The sequence below is a fragment of the Rhinatrema bivittatum genome, chromosome 3 (assembly GCF_901001135.1).
Source record: "Rhinatrema bivittatum chromosome 3, aRhiBiv1.1, whole genome shotgun sequence".
NCBI lineage: Eukaryota > Metazoa > Chordata > Amphibia > Gymnophiona > Rhinatrematidae > Rhinatrema > Rhinatrema bivittatum.
In genome coordinates this window covers 299,109,958-299,133,022 of record NC_042617.1, presented here as the reverse complement: position 1 = coordinate 299,133,022, position 23,065 = coordinate 299,109,958, and positions in this window count along the sequence as shown.

Sequence of the window (23,065 nt, the reverse complement as noted above, 5' to 3'; positions counted from 1 at the left end):
GGCCCAGTCAAACTGTGGAGGTGTGTTGCTGTAGCCATGGCAGTCCCAGGACCACAGGATGAATGGCCTTGTCCAAAATGTGGAAAGAAATGGTTTCTACATGCAGGGACCCTGTGCGGAGTCAAATAGGGGCTGTGGTATGAGTAACCTCACCAGGAAGAGGTTCTCCATGGATGGACGAGAGGAGTAAGGGCACTGGGGAGCGGATGGTGGGGATCTGCAGGTGCTCAGTTAACTGTTTTAGAATAAAGTTCCCACCAGCCCCAGAGTCCTCCGATGCCAGAGTGTGAAATTCCTGGTTATCCATTGTATTGGAGATGGGTACAGTCAATGGAGGAGATGGCGAAGTCAGGCCTAGGAGCAGTCCTCCAGCAGAACCTAGGTCTGGGAGTTTCCCAGACAAACTGGACACAAGGCTATGGCATGTCTGGATTGGCCACAGTAACAGGCAGAGCCTGGATTGCTGGCATCGTCGTCATTCCTTGGGGGAAAGTCTGCTCCAACCCATCTGCATTGGCTCATCCTCAGCTTTGTTCTGAGCTGCGTTCACTCTGGGGGAAGATGAACGTCGAGTTCAGGACGAGCCTGGGATAGACTTCCTGGACGCTCTAGACTCTTGTGAGTGCGCTTGCAGGCGGCGGTTGATGCGACCAGTAAGGTCTATCAGAGAGTCCAATGATGCAGGCAGTTTGTGAGCCGCCAATGTCCCAGTGGAGTTCTGACGAAAGGGTCCTGAATTCAATAACATAAACCGCTAATGAACGAGAGCCTTGTTGGAGATGGAGAAGTGATGACCCGGAAATGGCTCTTCGGCCCAGATTGTCGAAGACAGAGCGGAATAAGACCAGAAACCCTGGAAGGTCTCGAAGAACCGGATCTGCACGCTCCCAGAGAGGTGACGCCCAGGTCAAGGCCTTGCCATCCAGAAGGGAAAGGATATAGGTAGTCTTGGTGATCACATCTGGGAAGTAAGCTGGTTGCTAACAGAAGTGCATATTGCATTGATTCAAGAAGCCCCTGCACATAAGAGGGTTCCCTGAAAAGCGTGGAGGTGCCGGCAAGGGCAAGGTAGGCCGAGGGACCGGCATAGAGGTGGAGGAATTGAGCTTGGTAGACATCATGGCGGCAGTCACGGTGGCGTCTAAACGAGTGCTCATGTTATCAATGGCTGCTGCCAGTGTTTCCAGGAACATCATTTTATCGCATTTCAAGGAGGTTATTTTTTCGAGGGGACAATGGAATGCTAATATGCATCCTAATGTTCCCAAGAGGCCTCTTAAAGGGCACCATGGCCCAAAAATAATTAAATCTCCCTGAAAGGCCAACTTCCCAGAGGGGTCTGTGCAGACTCCTTCCCGCCTGCTCACTACCTATCGAGGTGGTGTACCATAAAATTAAAAAGAAATAAAGAAACTAGGCCATGGTGGTTTAGGGTAGTCCCGCTCCTTCCCCCTTGCTTCAAAAACAGATTCTGGTGGACTAGGGTGGCTCCTGGACCCCACCCCCTTCTCCTGGACCCCCTACCTAAAAGAAGACTTGGTGGTATAGGGGCAGCCTGGACTGCACACTAGTAACACGTCGGTTGAAGTCGTGTTCCAAAATGATGACAATTGGCCGGGCTCATGATTCCTCTGGCACACACGCAGACTGCAGCAGATGAATGCTACAACAGAGCCCACAAGCAAACCAGGTCATTCACTTTAAGAGTTTTTATGGAAGGCCTATGCTTTGCAGTAATCTAGTTGGGATAGGATGAATGTATTTCTCTTCATGTGTGGTTTTATCTGCTTTAGTCGCTGGAGGTAGTAGAAAGCGTTCCTTGCAACTGAGGTGATTTAAGTTTCCATGTTCAGTTTGGTGTTCAGGAGGATGCCCAAGCTTTGGACCTCATGTTTTATTGAGAAAAGGATGTAGATCAAGGCAATTTTAACTCTTCAAGGGACACAGGAAATGTATTTAGAGAATACCTCTTTTTTGCTGGGATTTAGCTTGAGTTTATTAGAAGTGACCCATTCCCAGATCTGTGCAAAACAGTTTTTTTTCTTTTTCTTTTGCACAGTAATGTGATCCTAGTGATATAAAGACCTGAATGTCAGCAGCAGAGACAAAGCATTGCTTCACAATGAATTACCTGTGGATGTGGACTTTGTAACTATATCCATTTCTATGTAATCCAAACCAGCTTTATTTATCAACCACTAATCCAACAAAAATCTCTAAGTGGTGCACAAGCATGTATAATCGACATTGCATACATTATTATCAAATAAACAATCATTTAAAAACCACTCAGAATAAGTAGGGAAAGTTTGAACAAAATTAATACCAGTATACAAAAAAATCAAATACATATACAATTACAATCATAACTAAGGCAATATGATCAGTTTAAACCATAAAAATAAAAAAAACCTGGTCAGACAACCGGGTTTTAACTTGTTTCCTAAACACCTAGAGGTCAGAAATAATATGCAAGGCTTTTGGGAGACTATTCCATAAATTAGTACTAAAAAAAGCTTTCTTTTTAATATTAACTAATCTTGTATTCAGCACTGATGGTGCAGTTGGTAGTCTGTCATCAGCTGATGTTAACACCCATGCTGGCCTATAAAGTGATGGATGCTACCTGAGGTAAGCTGATGCCAATCCATTAACGGATTAAAAAGTTTAAATTAAAATCTTAAACGTGAGATGAGCCTCAACAGGGAGCCAGTATAATGCACTAAGGATTTGGCAAGATCCTTCCCCAGTGCCTGGCACCAGTGAGGAATCTCGCTGCCATGTTCTGAATTAAATGTAAGTGCCTAATCACTTTTGGTGGGAAGCCGATTAGCAGGGAGTTACAATAATGAAGGTGTGAAAAGATGAAAGCGTGAATCAATATAGTAAGCAGCTGTTTATGCAAATATGAATGGAGGTAACCGAAGCCTTTGTAAATGAAAAAATGCCCCTTGAACAATAAATGATACCTGCAACTCAGAGAAAGCATTGAATCCAAAGCAAACCTCCAAAACTCTGAACCTGGGCACATAAAGGTACAAAGTTCTCATCTATCCTTACTTCTGGGAGATTTTTCACAGAGACTTGCGTACTATACCAAATAGCATTGGTCTTTATCTGGTTGAAATGTAATCTATTAAAGCATAACCAAGATTTAACAGTAATCAAACAACTGTCGAATTCCTTTATTGCTCTGGTATCATTAGCTTTCAAGAAAATATACAGCTGAACATCCACTGCATAAAAATGATAACATTTAACTTTTGAATTTTGGCAGCTAATGGCGCTAACAAACTTTTAAAAGTATTATGGGCAATATAAACTCTTGTGCATTCCCCCTCCCCTACAAACCAAACTAACTAGACATTGAACAGATGTGTTATCAAATATCACAATTTGTGATCTATTCCTTAAACTGACACTATCCAATGTAAAACCTGATTACTTATCTGCCTCAACAGAATATTGTGATTAACAATAACAAAAACTACTATGAGGTCCTCTCCCCTTTCAAACCCACCAAGAACATAATCAACCACAAATAGTAATACTGTCGCCGTGGAGTAACCAGGCCTAGGCTAGAAACCAAAGATCAATGTGACTGTAAACAAAAAATAAAAACAGCCTTCTCCATGTTGCAACCGTCCCTTCCCGATGGCTGCACTCCTCCTACCTCTCTCCTTTTGCTCTTCTTCTTGCTGTTAATGGACACCTGGCTGCCGTGGCTTCTGTCTGCCGTCCTCTCTCGTGTTCCTGGATCGGCTTGGGCGCTGCCTCCCGCCATGCTCCGTCTGTACCTTAGGGTGTGTGCGCCGCGCGGCCCTCGCTCTTATTTCCTACTTGGCACGAACCTCAGGGGCGTCCCCCTGTGATGATGTCACGCTGCCCGGATATTTAAAGCCTACACTGTTTGCTAGCCTTTGAGTTAGCAAGGGGATTATATGGATGGGATTCGCTCCCCGTACCCAGCTACTCTGCCTCCAATCTTCATTGGACTCTTAACGCTAACGGGGTACCCGCTCCTCGGAGGCCTCACTTGCTTTTCAGTTCGTATCAGGAAACCGGTTCTCACTCCTCGAGGGCCCATGTTCCCTCACTCGCTGCCTGCTCCTACCTTCTCTTCTGCCTGGAAGGATTCGCTATCTTCAACACCAGTGAGTACTACCACCTTCACCTCAGAGTTGTTCCCTGGAACCAGGTACTCGCTCCTCGAGGGCCTGCCTCCGTTCCAGCCCTGGTGCCATCTCCTACGTGGAACCGCTGTGTGAGTACATTACCTTCAAGCCTCTCAGCTCTCAGGGATCAGGTACTCGCCCCTCGAGGGCCTGCTCTTCCTATCCTGGGGTTCTCCATACTGGGGCTTTGTGCTTATTCTACTGTACTCGTTATTCTCAGTTCTTTCCACTACAGCACTGCTACCGGAGGAGTCGCTGTTCCAGCGCCTGAGGGATACTAGCCCAGCTGGGCTACTTCAACTACTCATCACTGCCACCTCTGGTGGCTACAAAACATTGTTTAAATAAAGATCAATCTCTGTATTTGTGTGTCCTCAGCTGAGCCTGACCTGTGACCCCTCAAGGGTCTGCCCCCCCCCCCCATGGGCGTGGTCAGCTGCCATAGTTCCAAGGGTCCACCCAAACCTCACTAATTATAACACTCCAGTTCTTTAGCCAGGTAAGGCAAATTTAGAACTGGTTGCCACCTGGACCTTTATTCTTCCTCTACATCCCCTTCTTGTTCCTTCGCATCCCTGTTTCATATAACTTTATTTTTCACTTCCTAAATCATTTTGTATTATCCCCTGTTAATTGTAAACCAATGTGATATGCAAATGAATGTCGGTATATAAAAGTTCTAAATAAATAAATAAATAAAATTGTTAACATCGAAAGAACCTAATGTAGGTTTATTTAATAAAGGGCAAACAGCAGCTTGCTTTAAGCAAGATGGAAAAAGGCCAGATGATAGTTGACATATTAATGAGCAATGTCACAAAAGGCCCAAAAGTCTCCCTATCCACCTTGATTAACCACGAAGGGCAGAGATCCAAAGGGCGAGTGATAGATCTTAAACCAGCTGGCAATTCGATAACCGAGTCTGCGTCCATTAACGGAAACTCAGCCTCAGACCATAATTTACCTCACATGACTGTAAAGAATGTTTTAAACTTCTGACCTGAAGAAGAGAGCATTAGCTCTTGAAAGCTAGTCAAGAAATGTATTAAGTTAGTCCACTAAAAAGGTATCACTTTAGAAGGAGCAGCTGCCCAATCTAATTCCACCTCCAGTTTTAAAATTGTCCTAACAAAATGCTAAGCAAAACCATTACATCTAAATTCTGTAAATATGTCATAATTGTACCAATCATGTTTTAATTGCATCCCATTTGTTCACTGTGAGTTCGTATCAACCTGAGGGCTGGATTTATCAAAATGCGGTAAGTACCGCATGCGATAGCAAAAGGGGTGTGTTTTATGCTAATAACATGTGTGAAGAGCTAAGTTAGTGCAAATTGTGATACCATTTCAGAGGAGAGAGAGAGAGAGAGAGAGAGAGAGAGAGAGAGAGAGAGAGAGAGAGAGAGAGAGAGAGAGAGAGAGACTGGCCATAATATCATGGCCCATAGGCAGGTATTTGTATCCCTATGGTAGGCCCACCTAGTAACTCGAGGTGGGGATTAGGTAAGAGTGTAGGGGGTTAGGGACCACTTTGACATTCTACATGACACCTACGAACAGAACAGTGGTCTCTTGTGAAGATTTGCTGGCCTTCGGAGTGAGGAAACTCACTCTAAGATGAGATTCTCTCAACCTAGTTTGATGGAACATCAAGCTAGGTTGAGAGAACCTTGCCCAAATCTCATCTTGGAGTGAGTTTCCTCACTCCAAAGGCCAGCAAATCTTCACAAGAGACCACTGTTCTGTTCGTAGGTGTCATGTAGAATGTCAAAGTGGTCCCTAACCCCCTACACTCTTACCTAATCCCCACCTCGAGTTACTAGGTGGGCCTACCATAGGGATACAAATACCTGCCTATGGGCCATGATATTATGGCCAGTCTCTCTCTCTCTCTCTCTCTCTCTCTCTCTCTCTCTCTCTCTCTCTCTCTCTCACATCACAGCAGCTAACACATTTGAAAGAGGCTGTGCAATAGCTCTTTGCAGACAGGCTAATCCACTCCTCCTATTTTTTTTAAATTTGCATCGCACCATACAATACGGTGCGATCGCATGCGAAAACGGGGCTTTTCGCATGCAATAAGCCCTTAACGCATGCGAAAACACCTTACCGCATTTTGAAAAATGACCCCCTAAGTTTGCATCAACCTTGTTCCTTGTATCCGCCTCCTGGGGCGACAGTTCAGTTTTCTGTAAACCAGTGCGATATGTATTCTATACAGGAACATCGGTATATAAAAATAATAAATAAATAAATAAATAAATTCTGCCTCTGATGAAACAACAAAATAGGAATCCACAAGGGTAATCAACGTCTTTGTACAATTCTGAGCAGATGCAATGGAAGTAGAAAACAAATCTTTTTAGCAGCTCAAATAGCACATAGGGAGCCCTACACCCAGCCTCATCTTTTTCAGACTTAAAGGTGAATTTTAAAAGACTTGTTTGTGTAAAAAAGACCCATAAATTCCTTGTAGCATTTGCACACAGACTGTAGGCTGAATTTTTAAAGTGAACTCTATGCATAAATCCACTTAAAGTGCTTTCTAATTTCACAGTTATTACAGTCTCCTTTTCTAGCCCCTCTTCAGGTCTTGATCTGGGAAGGCAGAGGCCACACAGGGTTGTGAAGCTATCCCCTCTCAACATCCCACCACTCAGGGGATCAGACTCTTCTGATTGGTGGGGGGAGAGGATATGTCTCCAAGGCCCAAAGTGCAGGGGGTGTCTCTCTCTCTCTTGCTCTCTCTTCTATGGGTATTTTATTCTTGTATATATGGTGGATATAAATAGGAGACTTAAGTTGGATGTTTTAAAACAAAATGTTACTACTTAAAATCTTCAGGAATACTTATTTGCCAATATACACATTATCTCATTTCCCGAACCTCTCTTTACCTTTGCAAGTGTTCCTCCCAAAGTATCTCACCCTACAGGGCATGGAGAGGTAAGAATCTGAAGTGGACAGTGGTCTCCTAAATGTGGGCAAATGTCCCTTCCCAAAAATACCTGAGGTCCAAATGCGGTTCCGCACTTCACAGTTCCTAGACTTAGGGGCTGATCTTAAAAAAGTACGCCGGATTTTAACAGATACGCACGTAACCGCGCGTATCTGTTAAAATCTGGGGTCGGCGCACGCGCAAGGCTGCGCAAAATCGGCAGCCTGTGCGCGCCGAGCCGCACAGCCTGCCTCCGTTCCCTCCGAGGCTGCTCTGAAATCGGAACGGCCTCAGAGGGAACTTTTGTTTTGTCCCCCCCACCTTTCCCTCTCTTCCCCTACCTGACCCCCCCCAGCCCTATGTAACCCCCCCACCTTTATTCCGCAAGTTACGCCTGCCCGAATAACTCACGCGTGCGAGCTGGCAGCCGGGGTCCGTGTTTCGGTCCTGGGGGCTGGTCTGGAGGTCGCGGCCATGCCCCCGGAACGCCCCCTGAACAGCCCCCTTACCCCCGGACATGCCCCCGGACTGCCGACACGCCCCAGGCATGTCGGCATGTCGGGGCTTTGCGCGCGCTGGCGGCCTATGCAAAATAGGCGCGCCGGCGCGCGAGTGCCCTGCGCGCGTAAATCCAGCCGGATTTACGCGCGCAGGCCTTTTAAAATCGACCCTTTAGTGCTGTGGACCCTTGAGCCGGCTCGAGTGCTGGAGGATGCACTGAGGGGAGGTCCTCTGGTGGTGCTCGTAGCCGGGAGGCAGTGCAGGACCAGGAGACCTATCAGGAGCTTCACCTATACCAGCCCTTGTTCCCCTCAGGTTGAGCCCTTGGGCGCCGGGGCCGGCAGGACTTAGGCGAGGGTCTCCTGACGGATGGAAATCGAGTAGGCAGTCCGGGTCGAGGCTGGCGGAAGTCCAGAAGAACGAAGACGGTCCAGGAGTCAGGGCAGGCAGCAGCGGTGCAGCACGATAAACCAGGCCAGAAGTCGGGGCAGGCAGAAGACAAGCAGGAGCCGGAGAACACGCCAAAGATCAGGACGGGCAGAAGACAGAAGAATCAGGATACCAGGCCGAAGTCAGAATCGAGGAGACAATCCAAAGACAGGGACCAGGAGAAGGAACGGAACCACTGGAGCTGGAACACAGGAACTGGAGCTGGAACAAGCAGGAACGCAGCAACTACCTACTCCAAGGAGCTGACCTGTTGCCAAGGCAAGGAATGAGTGCAGGAAGTGGGCTTAAATAGCCCCAGCTGATGATGTCCAAGTTGGGGGCCGGGCCGAGGTTTCCCGCCGCGGCCCCTTTAAGAGGTTGGCTTGGCCACGCGCGCGCCTAAAGGGGCAGAGCCCAGGAGGAAGTCAGCGGTGTCTCCCTTGTGGGGAGGATGCCACGGCAAGGCCCTGGAGCGGCCTGCACTGGAGCACTGCGGAGGAAGGCTGATGCCAGAGTCTGACGGTGAAGGTAGGGGACCTGGCTGTGGCGATCTGTGGCCGGGATTCCCAACACTTAGTTCCCCTTCCCAGGATGAAAACACCGATGGAGGCTCTCCAGATAATCAAAGGTTCCTACTCACAGTTCTTCTATGCAGATGGTAAACTTGTTCTGTCCTCAGCTGGGAAGACTCCTTTCTTCCTCAATGGTGAGCAGAAAGGATGATGACAAAAACGTCCTCCCAAACCAAAAAGGTAAAATATTCACAAAATGAAAAATAGAACTCCCCTGCAGCGAATCATCACAGTCCATCCACGGGTTGTGGGATAGCGAGCAGAAACCTCTCTATTCCTGTCTTGCCCAGGACAAAGGATTTCCCCGATGTCCCCCTTGAGCCAAGGGCCAGGGATTTCACAGGAAACTTCTCAAAAAGAAAATCCCCAAAATCTCTTAACTCAAACCCTGAGACAATCTTACTAGACAGGTTGTGAACCTGCAAGGCAACTGTCCCCTTTCTATTCAGTGCAGGCAAAGCAATGAGGCCCAGCCCACCAAGAAATGGGGAAAATCCAACTCAAAATAACAACTCCTACTCCCTTGATTGCCAAATAAAATGCCACATGTTTATGACACAGCCTGCCCTCGAGCAAGCTGGAGCCTACCACTGTAGCTACTACATAGGAGTGCTGTAGCAAGTGGCTCGCTCCACTCCTACTGTTATTAGGACCATCCAGTGGTGATCCCAAAAGGTCTCTACACGTTGAAGGTAACTCACTCCAAACCATGCGCTCCTGGGTGACTGTCAGCTTTCCACCTATGATCTCGTTCAAAGACTGCACTATCTCCTTTTTTAATTGCTAGTGCCAGCAGCTGGGCACGCCCTTCCCCCAAAACACTCCCCACTTCCTCAGGAATCTAAAGCACACTTCCCTGCATCATTGTCTCATCCATGCATTGAAACTCCCAAGAAACTCCTTCCACATGCATTACTGTAATTAGTTATCGAATTCCTCCCCGCTGCATTTCCACTTCCCAGTTGTATTCCCTTGTTTTATTGTAGCTTTTTTCTCCTCCTTGTTATGGTTTAATATGTACTGTTACTGTTACCGTTAAGATCTATGTTCCCTGTAAACCAACCTGATTTGATTTGCATCTCGAAAGTCGGTATATAAAAGCTTTAAATAAATAAATAAATAAATAAAATAAGATTCAGCCTGCCTCGGGAGTCCTGTGCATGGAACTAGGAGAATTTCAAACAATGTTATCTTGGGGGTTCAGTATGTCAGTCTCCTGCCTAGAAGCCTAAATTTGGCTTCCAGAGCCTCCCCCTGCACCTTTCTCTGTCACTGGAACCCACATGTACGTTCACATCACTCTGTAAAATCCTATCTAGGTGACTTGTGGGAGCACTGAGAGGAGAGGATTACCTTGCTGGTGGCTGAAAGGAATCAGTAAGTTTTTGCTTGGGACATTTTCTTTTTTAAAAGTATTGGGGCAAAGTTTATTTATTTATTTGTTTATTTATTTATTTATTTATTTATTTATTTAACGCTTTTATATCCACCGATATTCAATGGAAGTATCACATCGGTTTACATTCAACATGAACTTAGCTTAACATGCTTTACAGAAAATGGTATAAATACGAGAAATTATAAACTAGATAGTTAACTATGTACAAGGATGTCTGACTTTACAGAGAAATACACAGGTTGGTAACTGGGTATCTAGGTAAATAAATACACAGGTTACTGGATAGCAAGGTAATTATATACAGAGAAAGACGTTATCAGGTTAGCCAGATTATATAAAGGTTGGAGGAAATGCGGACTTTGCATACTAAGTGCAAGAAGGGTAGGAAGGATGAATACAATAGGTATAATGTAAACGGACCGGTTACTGGATAGCAAGGGAATTATATACAGCGAAAGAGGTAATCAGGTTAGCCAGTTTATATAAAGGTAGGAGGGAATGCGGACTTTGCATACTAAGTGCAGGAAGGTAGGAAGGGTGAATACAATAGGTATAATGTAAACGAAACTCTTAAGAAGGGTGTGAGTCAGGTGTGGCAGGGGAAAGAGAGGGCAGATTAGTTGGGGGGGAGAGCAGGTGGGGAGAGCAGGGTTTAGGTATATGCCTGTTTAAACAGCCAGGTCTTTAGTTTCTGCTTAAATTTCTTTGGGCAGAGCTCTAGGCGTACATCAACTGGTATAGTGTTCCATAGGGCAGGTCCGGCTATGGACAGGGCACGAGCTTTTGTGGTGGCAAGGTAAATGAGTTTGGGAGTGGGGGTACTTAGAGTGGCCAGGTATTGATTTCTGGTTGGTCTTGAAGTGGTGTGGAATAGTAAGGAGTCATTGAACCATTTCATGTCGGGATTATGTAGTGCTTTGTGGATAATGGAGAGAGTCTTGTATTGAATGCGGGAAGCAATAGGGAGCCAGTGTAATTCCTTGAGGACGGGTGATATTTGTTCATTTCTGAGTGTTAGTTGGGATACGGGCAGCAGAATTTTGGAGAATTTGAAGTGGGTGAATGGTATTTTTGGGAAGACCTAGGAGGAGGGCGTTGCAGTAATTGATTTTCGAAAAGATGGTGGCTTGTAGAACAGTACGAAAATGGGTGAGGTGGAGAAGGGGTTTTCATTTTTTTAGGGTGTGTAATTTGAAAAAGCAATGTTTTAGTGTGGAGTTAATTCATTTTTTTAAGTTAATTTGATTGTCTAGAGTGACACCTAGGTGTTGCAGTCCCGGGCCATGCCCCAGTCCCTCCCACCTACCTCGGGGACGGTCCGGGCAGCTGCGATGTCTTTTCGCCCTGTACGGGCCTGCCTGGTTCCTGCCGCGGCGCTCCCTCCTTGAGGAAGACGCCACCGATGCTCCGTGGCTGGCCCCGCCCCCTAGGCGTGCGTGCGCGCAGGGACTCAACATTTAAAGGGGCCAGCGCGGGAAAGTAAAGCACTGCCCTGAGGTGACGTCAGACGCTCCCAGGGTACTTAAACCCTGCAACTGGCTCCACTCATTGCCTTGCAACAAGGTTCACGCTTCCTAGAGTTACTAGTTGCTGTTCCTGGCTTTTGACTTCGGCTTTCGTTCTCTGGCTTCTGACTTTGGCTTTCGTCCACTGGCTTCTGACTTCAGCTTTCGTCCAGGAGGTCTCGCCTAAGTCCAAGTGGCTTGGGTCCTCACGAGCTCCTCTCGGGGGGACCGCGGGCTTCCAGTGGGGAAGATCCGGTTGGCCTCCTGGCTCCAGCTCTACTCTCCCCTATCTTCTGGAACTCCTCCTCCGACACCTGCCCACAGGAGACCGCTCGTAAGTTCAAGCGGCCCGGTTCCTCACGGGCCCCTCCTGGGGGGACCTCGGGTCTCCAGTGGTGAAGATCCTCCTGGTCTCCTGCCTGTGCCGCCTCCTGGCTTCAACATCCACTGAGGGCCTTCCCACAGTGCGTCATCTGTCCTAGTTGGCTCAAGGGTCCACGAATCCAACAGTTTGCAAGGCCATGGACCCGGTGGACATGGAGGGCTTAAAGGCCATCCCCGGAATTGCCCAGCATCTACAGCAACAGCAAATCTGCCTTGATGCCCTGATGGCGACAGTAGAGAGACTGGCCAATCGTATGGATGGAGCACCTGCACGCGTACCTCCTGCGCTAGTTGCTGCGGCTGATCCCGGACTGGCAACGCCCACACAAATGCTGGCACCTTCACGATACTCGGGGGAAGCGAAGCAGTGCCGCGGATTCCTCAACCAGTGCTACATCCGTTTCACTCTGCTGCCGTCCCAGTTTTCGACGAATCTGATAAAAAGCAGTTACATTATCTCTTTGTTGGACGGGAAGCCCCTGGCCTGGGCTTCTCCGCTATGGGAGCGTAAAGACCTGGGAACCTGGAACAGTTTGTCTCGACCTTCCGACATGTCTTTGACGAGCCTGCTCACAGACCCACTGCTGCCGCCGAGTTACTCCAACTACGCCAAGGCACTCGGTCCCTTGCTGAGTATGTGGTGGAATTCCGTACCTTGGCCGCCAAGCTAGACTGGAGGGATGACAGCCTTCATGGCATATTCTTAGAAGGCATCTCCAAGGCATCTCCAAGATGAGCTAGCTGCAAGGGACCTTCCGGATGACCTGAATAGCCTGATTGATCTGGCTGGGCGGGTTGACCGCCGAATCCAACGCCGCTTTGGTGAAGGGAAGTCCGGTTGTAGACCCAGTAACTTGGGGTCTACATTTCCCCGACCGGCACCCTCTTCCTCTGCCTCTCCCGGAGCCCAAGGGGGTCGATCCCATGCAATAGGGATGAGGTCCGATCTCGCAGGAGGAGAAAAGATGTCGCTGCACCCAAGGCCTGTGCTTATATTGCGGCAACAAGGGGCACTTCCTAGCTCAATGTGGTGAGTGGCCGGGAAACGCCAGAACCTAGGGATCATTGGGGAGCTGACCCTAGGTAATACTAATACCGCCTCCTCATGCACCGTACCGGTTACCCTCGTCTACCCCGAGGGTACTTTTGATACGCTGGCTTTGGTCGACTCCGGAGCAGGAGGGAATTTCATTCTCATGGATCTCATCTGGCAGTTACAGCTTGAGATCCAACCCCGACACCCTCCACTCCGAGTATCTTCGATCCACGGCACTCCTCTTCCGGGGAGCATCTCTACCTCTACCTGTACCAAGCCATGGATTCTACGAACCGGCTTCCTACATACTGAGGATATCTCATTTCTCATTTTGGAGAGATCCATTCACCCTATCATCCTGGGCCTGCCCTGGCTTCAGAAGCACTCCCCAGTTATCCACTGGGATACTTTTCAGATCGCATCTTGGAGCCCATCCTGTTTTGACTCTTGCCTGGTGACTATTCCTTGACCCAGGGTGCCACTTCTGACCACATCCGTGGCACTCCTGCCGTAATATCTGGATTACTTGGATGTCTTCTCGAAGGAGAAGGCTGAACTCCTTCCAGAACATCGGCCCTTCGATTGCGCAATAAACGTGGCTCCCGGTACCACTCCTCCCAAGGGGCGGGTTTACCCCTTGTCGCTGCCTGAGACTTGTGCCATGTCTTCTTACATCCAGGAGAATTTGGACCGGGGCTTCCTTCGGCCTTCTAATTCCCCCGCCGGGGCCAGATTCTTCTTTGTTGCAAAGAAGGACGGGTCACTCCGACCCTGTATCGACTACTGTGGGCTCAACGCCATCACATGACGTGACAGGTACCCTTTGCCTCTGATTCCCGAGCTCCTAGACTGCCTGCAAGGAGCTAAGCTCTTCACTAAACTGGATCTCCGGGGCACGTACAACCTGGTAAGGATATGACCAGGTGACGAATGGAAGACCACGTTCAACTCGAGAGACGGGCATTATGAGTATCTGGTCATGCCCTTCGGCCTATGCAACTTCCCTGCAGTCTTTCAAAACCTTATGAATGAGGTGTTAAGGGACATGTATATCTTGATGATGTACTAATTTACTCTAAGGACCTGGCTACACACCATATACATGTTCAATGAGTCCTGCAGAAGCTTTGAGACAATCGTCTCTTCGCTAAGCTAGAGAAGTGTCAGTTCGAACAAGAATCTCTGCCCTTCCTTGGATATATCATCTCCTCCACGGGCTTCCACATGGATCCAGAGAAGGTAACAGCCATCAGGGATTGGCCTCAGCCGGTGGGGGTCAAGGCACTGCAATGCTTCCTTGGCTTCGCCAACTTTTATCGCCAGTTCATACCCCATTACTCCCAGATGGTGGTCAAGATGGTAAGACTGACAGTGAAATGCTAAGAGAAATTAGGGAAGCTAACCAAATTGGTAGTGCGGTAATAATGGGAGATTTCAATTACCCCAATATTGACTGGGTAAATGTATCATCAGTACATGCTAGAGATATAAAGTTCCTGGATAGAATAAATGAAATTTTTATGGAGCAATTGGTTCAGGAACTGACAAAAGAGGGAGCAATTTTAGATCTAATTCTCAGTGGAGCACAGGATTTGGTGAGAGAGGTAATGGTGGTGGGGGCCGCTTGGCAATAGTGATCATATTATGATCAATTTTGAATTAATGACTGGAAGGGGGACAGTAAGCAAATCCACGGCTCTCGTGCTAAGCTTTCAAAAGAGAAACTTTGATAAAATGAAAAAAATTGTTAGAAAAATACTGAAAGGAGCAGCTACAAAGGTAAAAAGTATGCAAGAGGCATGGTCATTGTTAGAAAATATTTTCCTAGAAGCACAGCCCGGATGTATTGCTCACATTAAAAAAGATGGAAAGAAGGCAAAACTATTACCAGCATGGTTAAAAGGGGAGGTGAAAGAAGCTATTTTAGCCAAAAGATCTTCATTCAAAAATTGGAATAAGGATCCAACAGAAGAAAATAGAATAATGCATAAGCATTGGCAAGTTAAATGTAAGACATTGATAAGACAGGCTAAGAGAGAATTTGAAAAGAAGTTGGCCGTAGAGGCAAAAACTCACAGTAAAAACTTTTTAAAATATATCCGAAGCAGAAAGCCTGGGAGGGAGTCAGTTGAACCGTTAGATGATCGAGGGGTTAAAGGGGCACTTAGAAAAGATAAGGCCATTGCGGAAAGATTAAATGATTTCTTTGCTTCGGTGTTTACTGAAGAGGATGTTGAGGAGATACCTGTATGAGAAGATTTTCATGGGTAATGATTCAGATGGACTGAACCAAATCACGGTGAACCTAGATGTGGTAGGCCTGATTGACAAACTGAAGAGTAGTAAATCACCTGGACCGGATGGTATACACCCCAGAGTTCTGAAGGAACTCAAAAATGAAATTTTGGATCTATTAGTTAAAATTTGTAACCTATCATTAAAATCATCCATTGTACCTGAAGACTGGAGGATAGCTAATGTAACCCCAATATTTAAAAAGGGCTCCAGGGGCGATCCGGGAAACTACAGACCTGTTAGCCTGACTTTGGTGCCAGGAAAAATCATAGAACATGTTCTAAATACCAAAATCAGAACATATAGAAAGACATGGTTTAATGGAACAAAGTCAGCATGGCTTTACCCAAGGAGTCTTGCCTCACAAATCTGCTTCACTTTTTTGAAGGGGTTAATAAACATGTGGATAAAGGTGAACCAGCAGATGTAGTATACTTGAATTTTCACAAGGTGTTTAATAAAGTTCCTCATGAGAGGCTTCTAGGAAAAATAAAAAGTCATGGGATAGGTGGCGATATCCTTTCGTGGATTACAAAATGGCTAAAAGACAGGAAACAGAGAGTAGAATTAAATGGACAATTTTCTCAGTGGAAGGGAGTGGGCAATGGAGTGCCTCAGGGATCATCTGTATTGGGACCCTTACTTTTCAATATATTTACAATTGATCTGGAAAGAAATACGACGAGTGAGGTAATCAAATTTGCAGATGATACAAAATTGTTCAGAGTTGTTAAAATCACAAGCAGATTGTGATAAATTGCAGGAAGACGTTGTGAGACTGGAAAATTGGGCATCGAAATGGCAGATGAAATTTAATGTGGATAAGTGCAAGGTGATGCATATAGGGAAAAATAACCCATGCTATAGTTACACAATGTTAGGTTCCATATTAGGTGCTACCACCCAAGAAAGAGATCTAGGCGTCATAGTGGATAACACATTGAAATCATCGATTCACTGTGCTTCGGCAGTCAAAAAAGCATACAGAATGTTGGGAGTTATTAGAAAGGGAATGGTGAATAAAATGGAAAATGTCATAATGCCTCTATATCGCTCCATGGTGAGACCGCACCTTGAATACTGTGTACAATTCTGGTCGCTGCATCTCAAAAAAGATATAGCTGCGATGGAGAAGGTACAGAGAAGGGTGACCAAAATGATAAGGGGAATGGAACAGCTCCCCTATGAGGAAAGACTAAAGAGGTTAGGACTTTATAGCTTGGAGTAGAGATGGGTGAGGGGGGATATGATAGAGGTGTTTAAAATCATGACAGATCTACAACGGGTAGATGTGAATCGGTTATTTACTCTTTCAGATAATAGAAAGACTAGGGGGCACTCCATGAAGTTAGCATGTGGCACATTTAAAACTAATCGGAGAAAGTTCTTTTTCACTCAACGCACAATTAAACTCTGGAATTTGTTGCCACCGGATTTGGTTAGTGTAGCTGTGTTTAAAAAGTTCTACTAAATTGTTTCCAATGGAAAAGGTTTGTTGACAACCATGAATCATTAAAACTTTTCAAGTATCTGAAGGTCTGTATCATATCACCCCTGCTCCTCCTCTCCTCCAGGGTATACATATTCATTTCTCTTAACGCAGCCGTGGCCAGAGAGCGGGAGATCGCGCCGGGACCCTCCCCACTGGACCCCAGGTAATTTAAAACATTTTGGGGGAGTTCGGGAGGGTGGGGGATTTGTTTTAAAGGGTCGGGGTGGGTTTTAGTGTTGTTTTGGTGTGCCGGTTTTCCCGCCCTCCCCCGATTTACGATTTTTAACGATTTAAGAACAAAACAAAACATGACAATCAGATTTTCCTCCCCCCCCCAGTTAAGACGATCGATCACACGATTCACACCCTTATTACATTCAGTTTTTCTGAGTATTATACTTTCAAAGTCTCTGCCTTCCCTCTCTACCCCTGAGAGACTGGTTGGGTGGGTGTCCCTTATTTCCTGGATTTGGAAGACCCAGCAGGAAGGTGAGCAAAATTTTCCTCTTGTAGCCCCTCTTTTGTGGACCTAGTGGCTCCCAGAGTTACACCAGAAACCCTGTATCCTAATAGCCACCTTAGCCACCGTAGCAGGAGAGTCACTACCCAAAAGTGGTGGGGTGCAGAGATTTGGCATCACGTTCACAGGATTAATCTGTTTAAAAGTGTTCTAGTACTTCTTGCTTGCAGTAGCAAGTGCCAAACAGTGAAGTTAATGTAGGGTGTTTACTTGCTGGGTGATCATCTGTTTTTCTGCCTCCCCCTATGCTTTGGTTTTGGTGGGAGAATTCAGAGTCTCTTTTACAGTAAGAAGAGAATTTAGGAAATCAAGAGGAGTGGAGATATGCAAGCTGCGCTGCAGGCACTGCAAGCTAAATTGGAGGAGCAGGAGGAGAGGATCAGCAGACAAGAAGAGACTGGCTGCCGAAATTGAGAAGGCAGACGTGGAGCAGGAACTGAAAGAGCTGTGGAAGTGCCACGGATAAATTCTATGTACATCCCAAAGGAAAAGAAAATTCCAGATTTCACAGGAGTGCCAAAGAAACAGGGAGACAACAGTGGAAGACTGGATAGAGCAGACTCGAACGGCCTTGCAGGTTTTACACATTCCAGAGATGAACCAGCTGGAAATAGTGAAAGACCATTTGTATGGACAGGCAAAAGAAACAGTGAAATATGCTATACCTCGGCCCAAGAATATTGAAGAGATGTTCCAACAACTGCAACTAGTATATGGGGACAAAGTGCCAGTGGGCACTGATTCTAGGAATTTCCATGATCGAAGGCAGGCGTCTGGGGATGACCTGAGGACCTAAGCCTACAGCCTGCAGGAAAGGCTAGAGACCCAACTTGCCTGACTAATCCACAGAAAATGCTAAAGGAAAGATTTGTTATTGTCCTCAGAGTTAGTAACCTGTGGTGCGAGATGAGAAGGAGTTTATTTGAACATTCAGAGAAAACCTTTAGGGGTAGATTTTAAAAGGTATGCGAGGGCGTCCATATGCACGTGCTACCTGGCGCGCACACATGGACGCCTGATTTTATAACATGCATGCGCCGCTGAGCGCATGTTATAAAATTGGGGGTTGGCGCGCGCAAGGGGGTGCACATTAGTGCAACTTGCATGCGCCGATGCCTGTGGCTTTCCCCCGTTCCCAACCCCCTAAACTAAACTCCCTTCCCCTTCCCCTATCCTCCCACCCCCATCCCTAACCTAAACCCCCCCAAAATTTTTGTTCTACCTGTTGCGCCTGCCTCTGCACCCCCCACCCCGGACCGCTCTGCCCCCGCCCCCTCCCCACCCCTTTTCCAAAGCCCCAGGACTTACTCGTGTTCCAGGGCTTTATGCGTGTGGCCGGGCCTTTTTTAAATAGGCCCGGCGCGCATAAGCCCTCTTACGCAAGTAAATCCACCGGATTTATGCGTGTAGGCCGTTTAAAATCTGGGCCTTACTGACCTGATGCAGTTGACCATTTTCTGGTCTGAAGAAGATGAAGTCATGCATCAGGTTGAGGAGAGTACCCCTCGGCTCCTAATTAGAGGCAGGAATGAAGTGGCAGTCCGGGCAACAACTGCTGAAACTGAGATGTCTCCTGACATGCAAAACTTCAGCAGCATGATGTTAAGCTGTTACCAGAAACATGATGAAATCCTCCAGAGACAGGAGAGACTAGAGCAGCAGTAGCAACAGAGTCAATATCGTCCAATGCAAGGTACCAGAACAGCATGAATGGACTACAGTAACAGGCCAGAATATGAGCCCAGTGAAGTGTACTGACCCAGAAGGTACCAAGAGCTGTATGGTCAGCAACTGAGATATCACCGGAGGAGAAACCTAGCTTCCAGAAATGAACAAGGGGAAATTCTCTGTCACTGATGCCAGGAATCTGGACATATTGCATGGGACTGCGAGAGTGATAGAAAAGTAAATTCCAGAAAGGAGAGTCAGTCAGCATATAAAGCTCGAAGCATGCCCCCTGTCGCAAGTACAGAAGTGATTCAGCCCCAGCAGAAAGAACTGCGTATACCATAAGAAAGACATTTCTAACACCGCCACAGTTCGGCTACAATCAGGAAGTATTGATGAAGATGTAGCACTTGAGGGAAAGAAGAAGAGGGCATTTGGAAAGATATTTTGATAGGCTCAGTTAAGACCACATGCTTTATTGACACGGGCTCAGATGTCATTACAATTACCATCTCTCATTTCAGAGAATATTTTAGACTGGAAGACCCAAGTTGGGTGAAGCTCACAGCTGCCAATGGACTAGCTTTGCCAGTGCTGGGCTGTATTGAGGCTGAAGTTAAGTGCCTGGGGTAGTGTATGAAGCAAAAGTGTATATTCATTGTGCCAGATCGTTCTCCTGCTAAGGTGCCTGGAATCCTTGGCATGAATGTGGTGCAAGATTTGAATCTGTTAAAAATCACTGCTGAATTACCACCAGGGACCAAGTTGGCTAAACTCTGAAAAACCCTGCAACAACAAGAAGCCGAGAGAATCGTTTTTTTTTGCGATTAAGGCCTAAAAGGATCAAGCTTCCACCACTGGCAGAAATTACATTAATTGGAACATGAACTCGACTACAACAAATAACAGCTGAGAAAATGGCAGTCAGTCACCGCTTCTGAATTAGTCACTTTACTGTTGGCAGTGCTTGTGGCAAACACACTAATGGAACCTCAAAAAGATAAAGAACTGATATCCTTAATTTATGCTGGGCAGTGACTGATTTGATTGGCCCCTTGGTCCAGAATTGCAGAGGTGATTCGACCCACTGAAATTTATACAGCGGCTCCTATCACATTCCAGCTAAAGGGCGATGAGGTCCGAATATAACAGTCTGCCATTGTGACCAGTGATGCACAACCTGAGTTCTCTACCTGTGACATCCCAGTTGAAATATAGTGGGTTAATTTAACCTGAGATCAGAGGTTAGCACTACAGCAGTATTTACAGAAACAGTGGCATATATTTTCCATTGTAGATACTGACATTGGCTACACAGACCTGGTCAGACATTCCATATACACAGGAGATGTATCCCCAATCAAGCAGAGATATCAATGAGTTTCTCCCCACGTGTTTGAAGAATTCAGGCGACATGTACAAGACCTCGTATCACAAGGAATTTTGAAGAGAAGCAACAGTCCCTGGGCTTCACCAGCAGTAATAATTAAGAAAAAGGATGGATCGATCAGGTTCTGTTGTGACTACAGGAAGTTAAACCAAGTGACCATCAAGGATACATACCCACTTCCCAGGATTAGTGAATCATTGGATGCTTTGAGCCAAGCTGTTTTCTTCTTTTCACTAGGTCTGTCATTGGGATATTTTCAGGTGGCGATGGAGCAAAAAGATCTACCAAAGACAGCAGTGGCTACCCCATTTGGCCTCTAAAAATGGACATGAATGCCTTTTGGCCTTTGCAATGCCCCTGCTACATTTCAAAGACTTATGGAACTCGTCTTCAGTGATTACCCCTTTGGCATCCTTCTACTATACTTGGATGACATTTTGGTATTCTCCCGAGATTTTCCAAGTCATCTAGAGAGGCTGGGAAACGTTTTCCAACAATTGGCAGAATGTGGCCTGAAATTAAATTCCAGCAAATGTAAACTGTTGTACAAAGAGATCAATTATTTGGGGCATGTAGTATCGGAAAAAGGTGTTGCAGTGGACTCCGGCAAAATTAAGGCTCTGCAAGATTGGCAACCTCCCAGAACTGTTACAGAAGTCTGTCAATTCATGGGGTTTGCCAGCTACTATAGACAATTTGTCCCAGCTTTTGCACAAATTGCATCACTGTTATACCAGCTGATAGGGAAACCCAGGAAGAATTGTAAACCTGTGCCATTTGTGTGGTTTTCTGAATGTCAAAAAGCATTTGAGACTCTCAAGAAGAAATTAACTAGTGCACCTATTCTGGCATTTCCACAATTTGAGTTGCCATTTATCTTGACAACGGATGCCAGCTTCAAAGGGCCCGGGGCTGTACTCAGCCAGATACAGGATGGAGAGTAGAGACCTTCACTGGAGTCTCTACACTGGGAAGAAAAAAAGAGGATTTGAAGATGTGAAATATTGCAGAAGAGTTAAGAGACTCTGTCTCATCTGGGAGGCTTTACCAATTCATACCTTGGTGGATGAGACCATTTCAGGACCCCAATACTGAGGGACATTTGCACAGATAGGAATTTGGAGCATATCCTGGGATATGGATGTAACAAGGAACAAATGTATATAGTGCCAATTAATTACAATTGAAGATCTGCTGCAGTAATTTGGAATCCCCATCCACAGTCTCCAGCCTGTTTATTCAGCCCTTCAGTAAATTGCCCTCAATAGGTTGAAAGAGACCCGGTTGAAAGAGGATAAACAATGGTGCACTGTGAAATCAGGATACAAAATATATCCAATTGACAGAACAGTTCTAACTTGTGGAGAAGTGGCATCATATGTTAAGGATGAGATTCAGCCAAGTAAGATTAAAAGTTCTGCAGAAAACAGATTGCATGCTGGAATCTCTATGGATAGAAATTACATGCATGACAGAGAATAACAGTAGGGAGTATACGACCAACCAGTTGACCAGGATGATGAAATAAACTGTGAAATGCTAACAGAAAGTAGACAGACAACTAAAATTGGAAACACAATAATAATGGGAGATTTTAATTACCACAGTATTGCAAGAGTTAAAAGTCTGCATGGGGAATAGAGGTTGTTTAAAAATACCTTTTGGAAACAGATAATATGTATTTCACATGTTAAACAAGTAGGGAAAGCATGCAGAGGCACTGCTTTGGAAATGCTTTCATTTCAAACACAGATTTGTAGAAGAGGTGTCTGTAAGCCTGGAGGGTGGGTTTGTGATGGTGGGGTGTTTAGGGGAAATGGGATGTGTGGGGGTGCGTGTGTTGGAGAGGGTGTGAGTTGAGGGTTGGAGGGGTGTGGGTATATGTGTGGAGGGGAGGTATATCTGTGGGAAAGTTATGAGGGTTGCCTGTTTGGGCATGAGGTATATTTGGAGGTGCAGTGATTTCGGGAATTTGTATATGTGGGGAGTATACAAGTAGGTATTGATGGATGTATGGCAGCATGTGTAGGGAGGGATGGATGTGTGTGGGGATGTGTTTGTGTGGGTAGAGATTGTGTGGGGATTTGTGGATGAGTTATGTGTGTGTGTGTGTGTGGGGGGGGGGGGGGGGTGTTATGTGGTGTGGGCCTTTTAGGGATTATAGCTGTCTGTATAGGTTGGGTGCAGGGTTATGAGGGGGGATTTGTGTGCATGGGGGTGTGAATTTGAGGTGTGTGTATATGTGTAGGAAAAACCTTTGCTAAGCTAAAGAGCACCCTGAGTGGGAGCCCTTCTGATGTTGTGGCCAGTCCAGGTGGAGGGAGGAGGTAATACCCTCTGATGACGTGCGGTCAATCCCTTTACAATGACATGGCTTCATAAGAGCTCAAATCCACCATCGCTATAATGAAAGTGGTGGCTTGGGATGATGTTCTGAGTGGCCAGCCATCCTGTCCACCCCCTTTGTGATGGTCCTGTATGTAGATGGGGAAGTGTTTAGTTTTGTGTGGGGGGGGGGGGGGGGGGGGGTGGAGGGAGAAGGGGCCTGTATGGTTGTGTTTGGGTGGTTAGGGGTTTGTGTGAGTGGGTAGAGGTTTTGTGGAGGAGTTCCTCTCCATCGATGAAGGCAGTGGCCCAGTCCCCTTCATGTAACATATCTGCACATGGGCCACTACTGTAGTGACGGCAGAGACAATGGTATTGCATTTTTCTCCCCTCCCCGCCTCCCCCCCCCCCCAAGCCTGACACTCTGGGAAAGT